The following is a 13,521-nucleotide window of genomic DNA, read 5'->3' on the forward strand; positions in this document are numbered from 1 at the left end:
TCTCAAAGAAAGCCGGGAAATACTACAGGCAACATCCAAATTATCCCTGCACACTGTAGCCATGACCCGATGGAGAGGTCCCAAGTTCTTCAAGATTGGAGGTCGTGTCAGCTACAACACTGTCAAAGATCATCCATTGTTTCCACAATTCATGAAAGCAAGAAAGGGATTTGATTTACTTCTGAAGCATGGTTATCAACCCTTTAAAGGACTGGGCAAAAATGAAGATGGTTGTGTCGAGCCAATGATCCAAAAGCATCGTCCCCACAGGGCAGGATTAGGGTTTTCCGGCGGGAGCTCACCAAAGAAGATTGTTTTTGTAAAAGGGGCACATTGAGAATCGTTGTTGCATTTCCTTTCTATTCCTTTCAGAATAAATGTCTCAATGTCTTTTATCAAGTGAAATCAATAAAATGTCAAGTTCCTTTGTCTATCTGGATGCCATCTATCTTCTCATTATATAACTCAAATGTCATTTTATGCATAATTCTTTTTAAATGATTGTTTGTCATATGATGGACGATTTTTCCTAAATCCCATTTCTTATCCAAAATTTCAGAAATGTCTTCCCGAGCAATCAAGAAACTCGTTATCAATCCCAAGGCTTTCCAGAAATTGGCAGCAATTCACCGAGTCAAAGCAAGCACATGAGACAGCAAGGTTGCAAAACAGTTAGATGATTATGCAGAATTTGATCCGTCTCTACAGGAATTACCAGAGTTCACCTCAGTTCAGAAGCAAGATGAACCATCTGCTCTAGTGCAAGATCCTACTCAAGATGTCAATATCGGCTCAGAGGAATATCCCAAGATTCTCAAGATCGGTACCAGTCTAAGTCCGGAAGAGAAAGAAAGACTCACCAATTTTCTCAAACAACATGAAGAAGTTTTTGCATGGACATATGAAGATATGCCAGGTTTAGATCCCAAATTGGTCGAACATTGACTCGTTTTGAAGCCAGATGTAAAGCCAGTTAAGCAAAAGCTGAGAAAAATGGATCCCAGAATAGAGCAACAAGTCAAAGAAGGACTTGAAGATCTGCTCAAAGCAGGATTTATCCGACCTATTGACTATCCAGATTGGTTAGCCAATATCGTCGTTGTCCAAAAGAAAAGTGGCAAAGTCAGGATTTGCATAGACTTCAGAGACCTCAACAAGACAACTCCGAAGGATGACTATCCACTGCCAAGCATTGATCTTCTGATTGACATCACAGCAGGACATGCCATGTTCTCCTTCATGGATGGATATTCCGGCTATACCAGATTAAGTTGGCCGCCCGCGACCAATCAAAAACTTCCTTTACTACGCCTTGGGGCACTTTTTGCTATACAGTTATGCCTTTTGGGCTCAAAAACGCTGGAGCAACATATCAACGGGCGATGGCCGTTATCTTTCACGATCAAATGCGCAAAATCATGGATGCGTATGTTGACGATATCCTCGTGAAATCTAAAGAGGAAGAAGATCACCTCGAAGCCCTTGATCAAGTCTTTAAGCGACTCATTCTTTACAAGTTAAGACTTAACCCGCAAAAGTGTGTTTTTGGAGTCGAATCAGGCAAATTGTTGGGTTTTCTGGTCAGCAAAAAGGGAATTGAAGTTGACCCAGCCAAAGCAAAGGCTATCATTGATATGCCACCCCCGAAAAATCTCAGAGAGTTGCGTAGCCTTCAGGGACGCATGCAATCAATCCGACGATTTATTTCCAACTTGGCGATGAGATGTGAACCTTTCAACCACTTGCTTAGAAAAGGAGTTAAGTTCGAATGGGGACCAGAATGTCAGCAATCGTTCGATCGAATAAAAAAGTATCTTCTCAATCCTCCTATCTTGAAGCCGCCAGAATTGGAAAAACCTCTTTTGTTATACATCTTAGTCAATCAGGTTGAATGCGGCGGATTCTTGGCGCAGTACAAAGAAGGCAGCTTGATAGAGCACGCCATTTATTATGTGAGTAAGACTTTCATTGACTATGAAAAGAAATGCTCTCACATAGAGAAGACATGCCTAGCTCTGGTATGGATGTGTCAGAAGCTAAGACACTACCTGCTGGCATCTGAAGTCAAAATTTTGTCTAAACTCAATCCTCTCAAGTATATTTTAGAGCAGCCTTTCCTCAGCGGACGAGTCGCAAAATGGCAAGTCTTACTGATGCAGTATGACTTAGAATATGTCTCCCAGCAATCAATCAAAGGTCAAGCAATTGCAGATCAATTGGCAGATTTTCCTCTGGCAGAAGAAGTACAAGCCGAAGATGACTTCCCTGATGAGAAAATTTGCAATATCCAGCAATCTTCAGTCTGGAATTTATTTTTCGATGGTGCTAAGAACATAGCTGGAATAGGCATTGGGATCCTATTAATCACTCCAGAGAAAGAAATGATTCCATTTTCTCTCAAGTTAGATTTTCAATGTACTCATAATATGGCTGAGTATGAAGCCCTGATTCAAGGTCTAAAAATTCTACTAGACTTCAATGTCAAGAGAGTGCATGCCTACGGTGACTCATTACTCGTCGTCAATCAAGTTCGAGCCGAATGGCAAGTGAAAGACCAGAAGTTATTCCCTTATCAGAAAATTGTTTCAGCTCTTGTCAGCAAGTTTGAAGAATTTCAGTTATTCCACATCAAGAGAGATTTTAATCAAGTGGTCGATAGTCTAGCCAGTTTAGGCTCCATTATGGCATTCAGAAATGGAGAATCTTGTCGCTCTTTTGAAATTGGCAGACTTGACCAACCTGCTTTCCTTCCAGCGGAACAAGTAAACCAGGTTGAGCAAAGGAAGAAACCTTGGTATTACAACATCAAAACTTTCATAGAAACCGGCGATTTTCCCCCAGAACTCTCAAAAAAAGAGCAGCGAGCAATCCAGCGTATGTCCACTCGATATTTCATTTTGGCCAATATCCTCTATCGTCGTGGATTCAGCTCAGAGTATTCCAGATGTTTAGATGAAGAAGAAGCCAAAAAAGTCGTGCGAGAAGCACACAAAGGCATTTGTGGTGGCCACGTCGGCTACCAAACCCTTGTCAAGCAAATCATAAGAGCAGGGTACTACTGGAAGACTATGCAACAAGACTGTTATCATTATGTGAAGAAGTGTGTGCAATGCCAGATACACGCACCTTCTATTCATGCTTCGGCAACTTATTTACAGTCTGTTGTCTCTCCATGGCCGTTCTCTATGTGGGCCTTCGATGTCGTAGGTCCCATCACTCCTTCAGCTTCAAATGGCCATAAATATTTCCTTGCCGCAACAAAATATTTCACCAAGTGGGTAGAAGCTATCACTCTTCGCACAGTAGAAGGCCGACATGTGGTCTCTTTTATTCACAAGAGCATCCTTTGCTGTTTCGGCATCCCGCATGACATTGTATTAGATAATGGCAATCATTTGAAGAATGAAAGAATAAAGACATTCTGCTCAAAGTTCAAGATTTATCATTATTTCTCTGCCCCATATTATCCTCAAGGGAATGGTCAGGCAGAGGCCACCAACAAGATTTTAATTCGTATCTTGGAGCGAACTGTGGAAACAGGCCATGATTGGCATGAGAAGATCCACGATGCACTATGGGCCTACCGGACCACTATTCGCACTCCAACGAATGCTACTCCATCAGAACTGGTCTATGGAACAGAAGTAGTGTTGCCGCTACATGTTCAGAAGCCCGCTTTGAAATTCGCATCGCTTCTGCAATTACTTCTTGATCAATATCAGCAACAGCGACTAGTACAGTTAGACTTGCTCGATGAGAGAAGGCTGAAAGCAGCAGAGCATGCTCAATCCTATCGCCAGAGAGTAGCCAAGCAATATGCGAAGTCTGTCATCGAAAGAAGATTCAAAGTCAATGATTTAGTACTTCGATCCACAGCTTATCTCAAGCATCGTCCAGGCGGCAAATGGTCACCAAATTGGGAAGGCCCATATGTTGTCAAAGAAGCATTACCCCGCAACTCATATCGGCTCATCAACGCCGATGGGGTAGAATTGCCAGATCCCATTAATGCTCGACACTTGAAAAAGTTCTACACCTGAAACATTTAGTCTCCTCTTGTAATCTTCCCGTTTCCTTCAAATAATGATTCAACTTTCTTTCTCAGTTACACTAGGCATTTTTAAAATTTTGTTCTGTATGCAGGCAAGATAAACAAATTCCTCATTTCACGCACTTGTGCATTCATGTGCATCAATTCATATTCATTTGCGTTCAACTACATTAACAACAATCCAATCAGTATTGGGATTTCAACAAACAGTCCCATCACAATTTCTAATGATTCAAAAATGGAAGGTAATCACCAATACTGAACTAAAACCCAGTGCTCGAACTGGTATTGTTTCAAAATCCAATGTTTAAACTGGTACATTTTCAAAATCCCAAACTTTTCGAAAAACCGAGTTCCAACTCGGGTTTTATTTCACATCATTTTCTTTTGTTGATCCGGGTTCCGACTCGTGATTTCTATATTTTATTCGAGCTCTGACTCGAACTCATCATCTCCTTTGATCAATCCAAGTCATTTTTCAACCATCACGGTCTGTCAATTGCTCAAATTTGATATGTTGCCCACTAATTTCCAATTTCAATCTTTGGATCATGCAATTCTCCAATTTCGACCCCTGGGGTCACCCAATTTCCAATTCTCAATTCTCAATTCTCAATTTTGACCTCCAGGTCATTTAATTTCTAATTTTCGACCTTTGGGTCACTCAATTCTCAATTCCTACCTTCGGGTCACACAATTTTGACCTTTTGGTCTATCAATTCCCAATTTCGACCGTTAGGTCATTCAATTATCCAATTTCGATTTCCGGGTCATCCAATTTCCAAACAAGCAATTTTCCAATTTCCAATTTCCAATTTCCAATTTCGACCTTTGCGTCAATCAATTTCAATATCCAATTTCAATCATTTTCTCTTGCGAGAGACCCGTTTAGGGAGAGTTCGAGGGAGCTCGTTCTTTTCGCATGCTATCCAATTTGTTCACTTAGCCCCTGTTTAGGGAGAGTTTGAAGGGACTCGTGTCTTTGTGAACCGTTTGCAAAACAATTTCCAATTTCACACAAGGAACCCTTTTAAAGGAGAGGCTCGACGGAGACTCGTTTTTCTTGTAACCTCCCAATTTCATACTAGGCCATTTTTCGTCATTAAGGACCCTCTTTGCAGGGAGAGTGTGATGGACTCATTCCTTTCATGACCCAATTTTCAGACCTCACTATTATCGGCCCCCTTTCCATAAGAGAAGCCTAATATTAGGGAGCTTTGGCGAAAGCTTAATTTCTCTTCGAAAGTCCATTTTGCAAACACCTCCTCTTCAGGGAAGAGAGGAGTATTTCTCATTTACCATTCAGGTAAGGGCTAAGCCTGAGTCTCTCTTTTTGGGGAAAAAGAGAGGAGAATTTTTGTCACGGATGTATCGAGCCGGACCTCAAAGGCTCTCTTTCACCAAGATTTCAAGAAAATTTTGTCAATTTGTCAATCAATTATTTGTTGATTTCAAAAACTTTATACAAATCTTTACCTCAGTCTACCTTCAGCATTACTCCCAAGAGAGTGAAGCTTTTGCGAGAAGAGATTCAAACTTCAAATTCTTTCTATTGGCCAACCAAAAGGATGAAGGATAAATCCTCGATATGGCCAGAAAAGAAGATTCAATGTTATTGAAAAGCCATAGATGATTGATATTGATCGCAGTCAATGGCACATCTTTAAAGATTATTCTTCTAAAACAAGGCGATGGAAATATCCTGAGCACTAGAAAAAGAGAGCATTTACCCAAGCCCTGTCTCCTCAAGCTGCAATTAAATATCTGCAAAAGGGATCTCTCAATTGTCGTCAAGATGAAAGCGAATTAAGCGAGTAGATCCCCGGGGCCAAAGAAGATTCGAAACATCTTCAAGATGACGGAGTTTGTGACAGATCCTTTCAGGGAAAGTCCAAAGCACTGTCGAGATGAAGGCAGATGCAAGGAACCTCCCAACAATCCTCAAAAGATATTTAATTTCAGCTATCATCCAAAGATCTCCCATACCATGAGCCAATATCGTTAAAGAAGGATCGAAACATCTCCAAGTTAAAGGAGTTTGTGACGTACCCTTCCCAAAAGAGAGCAAGAGAGGAAAAAGAAAGAGAGAAAAAGTCAGAACATCTCCAAAATGAAGGAGACTGTAGCAAAAACCCAAAAGAGCCAAAACAGTGCAGCAAGATTATCATGAGAGAAGCTCCCAGGATATCAAACTGCCAAATTTATCAAGAATCCTCTTTAATTTTGTGAAATTCTATCATCAACTGCTTTCATAATATCAAATTCTCTTTCCTGTTCATATCAAGAAAATTGATAGCTTCCTTAAAGAAGGTCAATTGCAAGCAATTTGGATTTCAATTCTCGATTCTATAAAGTGAACCTTGTTTGGAGGTAATGTTTTGGGTAGAAAGTAAGAAATATCTTTGCAATAATGTGCAACATCTTCAAAAAACTTTGAATCAACAACAGAATTCTCAATATTTTGACAATATTTTCTAGTTATCCTAACATGAAGTGAGAGCTTGATATCCGTCATTGATACATCCTGACACCAATTTTACATCCCTCTTAAGGACTTGATTCCTTCCCTTCTTTGAGAGCATAAACTCTCAGATTTGCACACTTCCCTGTGTCCCCACTGTCCCACCATAGACAGTCCCATTTCGGTTCGAGGTCAAACCAACAATCATTTCCCGCAAGAGGCAATTTCAAAAGCTGATTTTAGTCTCAGCAATGAGACGTCCAAGATCAACCCCCTTTTCAAGCTTTAGGGACCCCATTTTCCTTCCTTTTGCAAAACCCCTGATGGATTTATTGTGCAAAATCCGAAGGTTCCATCATATCAATTCATTTTCCGCCCAATCAGGATAAGGGTACAAACCTGAGCCTCCTTCAATGAGGTATTCCATTTTTTGCCCGATCAGGAAAAGGGTATAAACCTGAGCCTCCTTCAATAAGGTATTCCATTTTCTGCCCGATCAGGTTAAGGGTCAAAGCCTGAGCTTCGTTCCATACGGAGCATTTTCTGTCCCATCGAGGTTAAGGGCATAAACCTGAATTTCACTCTCACAGAGTGAGTCTTTCCTCTTCATTTCTCCATTTCATATCTACCATCTTTCTCGGGCTAATTTTCTTCATACCCAGTCAGATCCTTCTAACTGGGGCATTTTTATATAGCCCAAATTTGGTGTGTTTTCTTTGTCACTAAGCTCGACCATAAGCCAGCTTAGTAGCAAAGAGGGGCATCTGTAAACACCCCAAATTTTCACTCACCTTCTTGACATTGCCCTTAATCGGCACATTTCAGTTCTCTAGAAGCAATGAAGAGCAAAATAGTCATTTTTAAAGATTGAACCTGGCAGAAAGTCCTAAATTTCACTCTTGAGCCTCAAAATTTCTATATTTAGGTTCAGAGACATCTTCAAATTGCAAAATTTCAAAATCCTCTTTCTGGACAAAAAGTTAGAATTTCCAAGTCCGAGCTCAGAGTGACATTTCACTGAAACATGTCTTTGCATCGCATTGCATGAACACTTTGCATCATTTCATTGCATAGCATGTCAGTTTGAGATCCAGAACTCCTGATTTGCAAAATTGTCCATCCAAATTTGATGTTTAAACTTTTTCAAATTGATTTTTAAAACCCTGGGTATTCAAAATTACCAAATTTTCCCATTTTACCCCCAGGACTTTGAATTACAAATTTTTTCTCAAGAAAAACAATCTGGATATTTGGATATTGATTTTAAAGAGTTTATCTCAAAACTTTTTGCAAAAGATTTTAAATCTCTTTACAAAATTTTTTACTTTTATCCATATTTTGCCTTGAAAAACCAATTTTTTTAAATTTTTGAAAAACAAATAATGTTTTATCTCGTATTTTCAAATAAATGGAGCAGAACCCGCCTTTGAACTAGCATCATACTCAGATTCCCAGGTAAGTTTCTTACTTTCAAGCGGGACCCACCCGAAGATGGCACCAATTTTGTAAATTCCTCTTCTTTTTATTTTCTTATTTTTTTTTTTATGTTATGTACTAAAATAGTGGGCCCACACACATGTGGCACCCCAATTGAAAATAAAAGACTTTAAAAAACAAAACAAAACTTTATTTTCAAAAGGATTTTAAAAGTGGGTTGAGGTGGCATTTCCATAAAAGCTTCTCATTTTTTTATTTTATCTCTTTTTATTTGTTAAATAAAGTTTTTTTTAGAAGGAGGCAGCCTTAAATGGCACAGCCGAACTTCCAAAACAAAAAAATAACATAATAAATTTCATTTTTATCTAGAACTTAGGTAAATGAAATGAAACATTCGAAAAAAAAAAAAAGATGCGCCCTTTTTAAAACAGTAGCATTGAAGTCCAATTTGAAAAATTTTCAAAAAAATGATAACGGACCTGCGTTTCTTTTGGAGGAAAGGAAAGTTTTAAAAGGGAGGCACTCACGAAGAAAGAGGGGGAGAAAAATTGCTTTTAGGAGTTTTGGCAAGGGAGGAGGAGCCGAGAGGAATTGGAGGCGTTTTGGGTTTTGCAGGGCCTTCATCACCAGCGCCCTTGTCCATTGAAAAAAGAAGGGCGTTTTCACCTTCTTCAGCCCAGCCGCAGGGGGGCATCTCCAGGATCTGCGTTTCAACCATCTTCAGCCCTAGTCGGAGGTCTTCCACCATCAACATCCGATCCTTCTTCAGCTCCAGCCGCAGAAGATCCACCTCCAACCTCTGCAGTTCACCTTCTTCAGCCCCAGCAACGAAGGACCTTCCGCACATCCCCACTTCAATCCCAACCACAGGAGAGCCGATTGAAAGGGGAGGGGGTCGATTGAAAGGAGGTAGCCGATTGAAGGGGGAGGTCGATTAAATTGGAGGCGTTTTGGGTTTTGCAGTATCTCCACCACCAGCACCACCCTTCATCCTTCATCATTCTACCAGCAGGAGATACAACAGCCATCCCACGGTTGTTGTCTCTTCAGCCTATCAACAGTTCAGCCACAGCAGAAGATCCAGCCGGCAGGAAAGGCAAGTTTTCTATTCATGACTACTTTGATTCTTGGAATCAGGTTCTATTTGATGGCCTCTTTGGTGGGCTTATGGTGTGTTACCATCTCTCTCATCAAATGTTGCTTGTTGCGTAGCCAACTGTGTGTGTGTGTGGATGTCACATGTCACGAAACTCCATTTCCTAACTGTGACCTACAGTCGATGGGATTCTGCAGAACCATGGAAAAGTTATGTCTGCACTGGTATTGGGCATATATGTTGGCTGAGACAATACAGGATTCTGCCTTGTGGTAGCAGCACAATTTTATTGCATTTCTGTGGATCCGATATCAGAATATCATTACAGGATTAGGAAAAATATTGATATGTAACAGGATGCCTCTCTGATCATTGAGACAATCGTTACTGGAAATTCAGGCCTATCCTATGAGTTGTGGCCTATCCCAATTCTGTGGTATTGTTAGAAAGCTTAGAATTGCAGTGCTTGTTTCAGGGTATTGTACAATATTCCATTTTCCCTATCTTACGTTTTCTTTCCTTTATTTCACTAGCATTATATTGGATGTGGAATGAATTATCCTTAGGGAATTCTTGGGGATCAAAGCCAGCTAAGTCAATTAGATCGTAGGGTGGTCTTTGCTTATTTTGTGCACATAATTAGCATACATTGCCATAAAAAGATACCATGCTTTCTTCTGTGCTGACCTAAGCCATGGAACATTTCTGAGGCATTTGAATGCAAATATGCATGTCTGTGTCTGTGTGCGCGTGTCTGTCTTTTCATTATGATGATGGCTACTAGTTGTTGATCAAAGGCTGACCACTGGTTCTGCATTAGAATCTCGTTTCACTGATCAGTTTTTTTTTTTTTAGCAGCCTGGCAGTTCGCTGCCAACAGAAATTCTTGAAAGGCTCACCATCTCTGTTGCATAAATACCACTTATCAGTAGTGACATAAAGTTCACATTTTCTTTTGAAAAGGGTTCATACAACTTGATTGCTACAAGTTTTATGTAGAATAGCAATTGTCATCTATCATGCAAACAAGACTGCATGTTCAATTTGCTGTTTTTGAGAAACAATGTATAGAGGGAAAGTCATGTTAATAAAATGAATTTGTTATTTCTTTTACAGCAAGACACATATGTGCTGGAACTTTCAGTAGGATAAAATGCCTCTAGTTTGTTAATCATATCAATATAGTTTACAAAGGTTCATTTCACAGCTGGTAATTCATTTAGCCCATAATGCTCCCGCAGTGCATTTCCTGCACATATCCATTTTCTGCAGGTGTGCAGTCTTGATAATCGGTCATGTTCACAGATGGATATTTTTATATCCATTCATGATTTATAAACCATCTCTTGCACGCTTCTTTATTGATATATAGAGAAGCTCCATACCCGATTTTATTACGAAATATGTTGTAATTTGGGAGATATGACTGTGTAAAATCCCTTACAGAAACTGTATATACATATACATTCTGGTTTTACCCATTATGTGGAATTTCCATTAAACATATATGTCTTCTCATTATATGTATATATGTATCTATATATATGTATATCTATTGTATATCTACCTATATGTATACGTGTATATGTATATATGGATATATATATATATACATGTATATATATACTTATATATATATATATATATATCCCTTCATGAGTATTTGCTATTACATGCATTTTTCTTTTCTCTTACTCTTGTAAAAACTTCATCATTTGATTTGTGAGCTTGATATTCAAATTCCTGTTTTATGAAGTTATGGCTGGAACTTCATCATTTGATGCTACCATTTCTGTTTTATGAAACTATGGCTGGAACTTCATCATTTGATTTATGAGCTTGATATTCAAATTCCTGTTTTATGAAGTTATGTTGGAATTTCATCATTTGATTGAATCACTGTAAAATGTTTTTGACAGCCTTAGAACACATATAAGCAAAATTGAATCACTATAAACTTTTTTTGATAGCCTTAGAACACATATATGCAAGATTGAATCACAATGAAATTATTTTGATAGCCTTAGAACACATATATGCATGATTGAATCACTTTGAATTTTTTTTGACAGCGTTAGAACATATATATGCATGATTGAATCACTATAATTTATTTTTGACAACTTTAAAACACATATTTGCAAGATTCAATCATTATGATTTTTTTTTACTGCCTCAGAACACATATATGCAAAATTAAATCACCATGAACACATATATGCATGATTGAGTCACTATAATTTTTTTTTGACAACCTTAGAACATATATATGCAGGATTGAAGAAATATAAATTTTTTTGACAGCCTTAGAACACATATATGCTTCATTGAATCACTATAAAATATTTTTGACAGCCTTAGAATACATATAAGCAAGATTGAATCACTATGAAATTTTTTTGACAGCCACAGATTACATATATACAAGATTTAATCACTATGAAATTTTTTTCACAACCTTAAAACACATATATGCATGATTGAATCACTATCAATTTTTTTTTACAGCATTAGAACATATATTTCCATGATTGAATAACTATAATTTTTTTTTTACAACCTTAGAACACATATTTATAAGATTAAATCATTACCTTTTTTTTTATTGCCTTAGAACACATACATGCAAGATTAAATGACTATCAAATTTTTTTAATAGCCATATTACACATATATGGATGGTTACACTTATATGCATGATTGCATCAGTAAGAAAGAACACATATGTGCATGATTGCATCACTAAGATTTTTTTTGACAGCCTTAGAACACATATATGCAAGATTGAATCACTATAAATTTTTTTGGACAGCCTTAGAAGACATATATGCATGATTGTATCACTATAATTTTTTTTTTACAGCATTAGAACATATATATGCATGATTGAATCACAATAAATTTTTTTTGACAACCTTAGAACACATATTTGCAGGATTCAATCATTATGATTTTTTTTTTACTGCGTCAGAACACATATATGCAAGATTGAATGACAATCAAATTTTTTTAATAGCCATATTACACATATATGCATGATTACACTTATATGCATGATTGCATCACTAAGAAAGTACACATATATGCATGATTGCATCACAAAGAAATTACATATATGTGCATGGTTGAATCACTATAACATTTTTTTTGACAACATTCGAGTAAATGTAAGCATGATTGAATCACTATAATGTTTCTTTGACAACTTTAGAACATATATATGCATGATTGAATCAATATGAACTAGTTTTGACAGCCTTAGAACACATATAAGCAAGATTGAATCACTATGAAATTTTTTTGACAACCTTAGAACACATATATGCATGATTGAATCACAATAAATTTTTTTTACAGCATTAGAACACATATATACATGATTAAATCACTATCAATTTTTTTTGACAGCATTAGAACATATATATGCATGATTGAATCACAATAAATTTATTTTGACAACCTTAGGACACATATTTGCAGGATTCAATCATTATGAATTTCTTTTACTGCGTCAAAATACTTATATGCAAGATTGAATGACTATCAATTTTTTTTAATAGCCATATTACACATATATGCATGATTGCATCACTAAGAAAGTACACATATATGCATGATTGCATCACAAAGAAATTACATATATATGCATGATTGAATCACTATAAATTTTTTTTTGACAACATTAGAATACATGTAAGCATGATTGAATCACTATAATGTTTTTTTGACAACTTTAGAACCCATATATGCATGATTGAATCAATATGAACTATTTTTGACATCCTTAGAACACATATAAGCAAGATTGAATCAATATGAACTTTTTTTGACAACCTTAGAACACATATATGCATGATTGAATCACAATAAATTTTTTTTGACAACATTTGAACACATATATGCATGATTGAATCACAATAAATTTTTTTTGACAACATTTGAACACATATATGCATGATTGAATCACTATAATTTTTTTTGACAACCTTAACACACATATTTGCAGGATTGAATCATTATGAATATTTTTTTAGAGCCTGAAAACATATATATGCATGATTGAACAACTATGAAATTATTTTGACAGCCTAAGAACACATATACGCAAGATTGAATCTCCATGAAATTTTTTTGTCAGCCTTAGAACACATATATGCATGATTGAATCACTATTAAATTTTTTTGATTGCATTAGAACACATATATGCATGATTGAGTCAATATAAGGTTTTTTGACAACCTTAGAACACATATTTGTAGGATTGAATCATTATGAATTTTTTTCACAGCCTTAGAACACATGCATGATTGAATCACTATAAAATATTTTTGACAACCTTAGAACACATATATGCTTGATTGAATCGCCATGATTTTTTTTTACAGCATTACAACAAATATATGCATGATTGAGTAACTATAATTTTTTTTTCACAACCTTAGAACACATATATGAAGGTTTGAATAATTATAATT

Source organism: Nuphar pumila, chromosome 11 (genome assembly GCF_984573655.1).
Source record: "Nuphar pumila chromosome 11, dmNupPumi1.hap1.1, whole genome shotgun sequence".
In the NCBI taxonomy this organism is placed as follows: domain Eukaryota; kingdom Viridiplantae; phylum Streptophyta; class Magnoliopsida; order Nymphaeales; family Nymphaeaceae; genus Nuphar; species Nuphar pumila.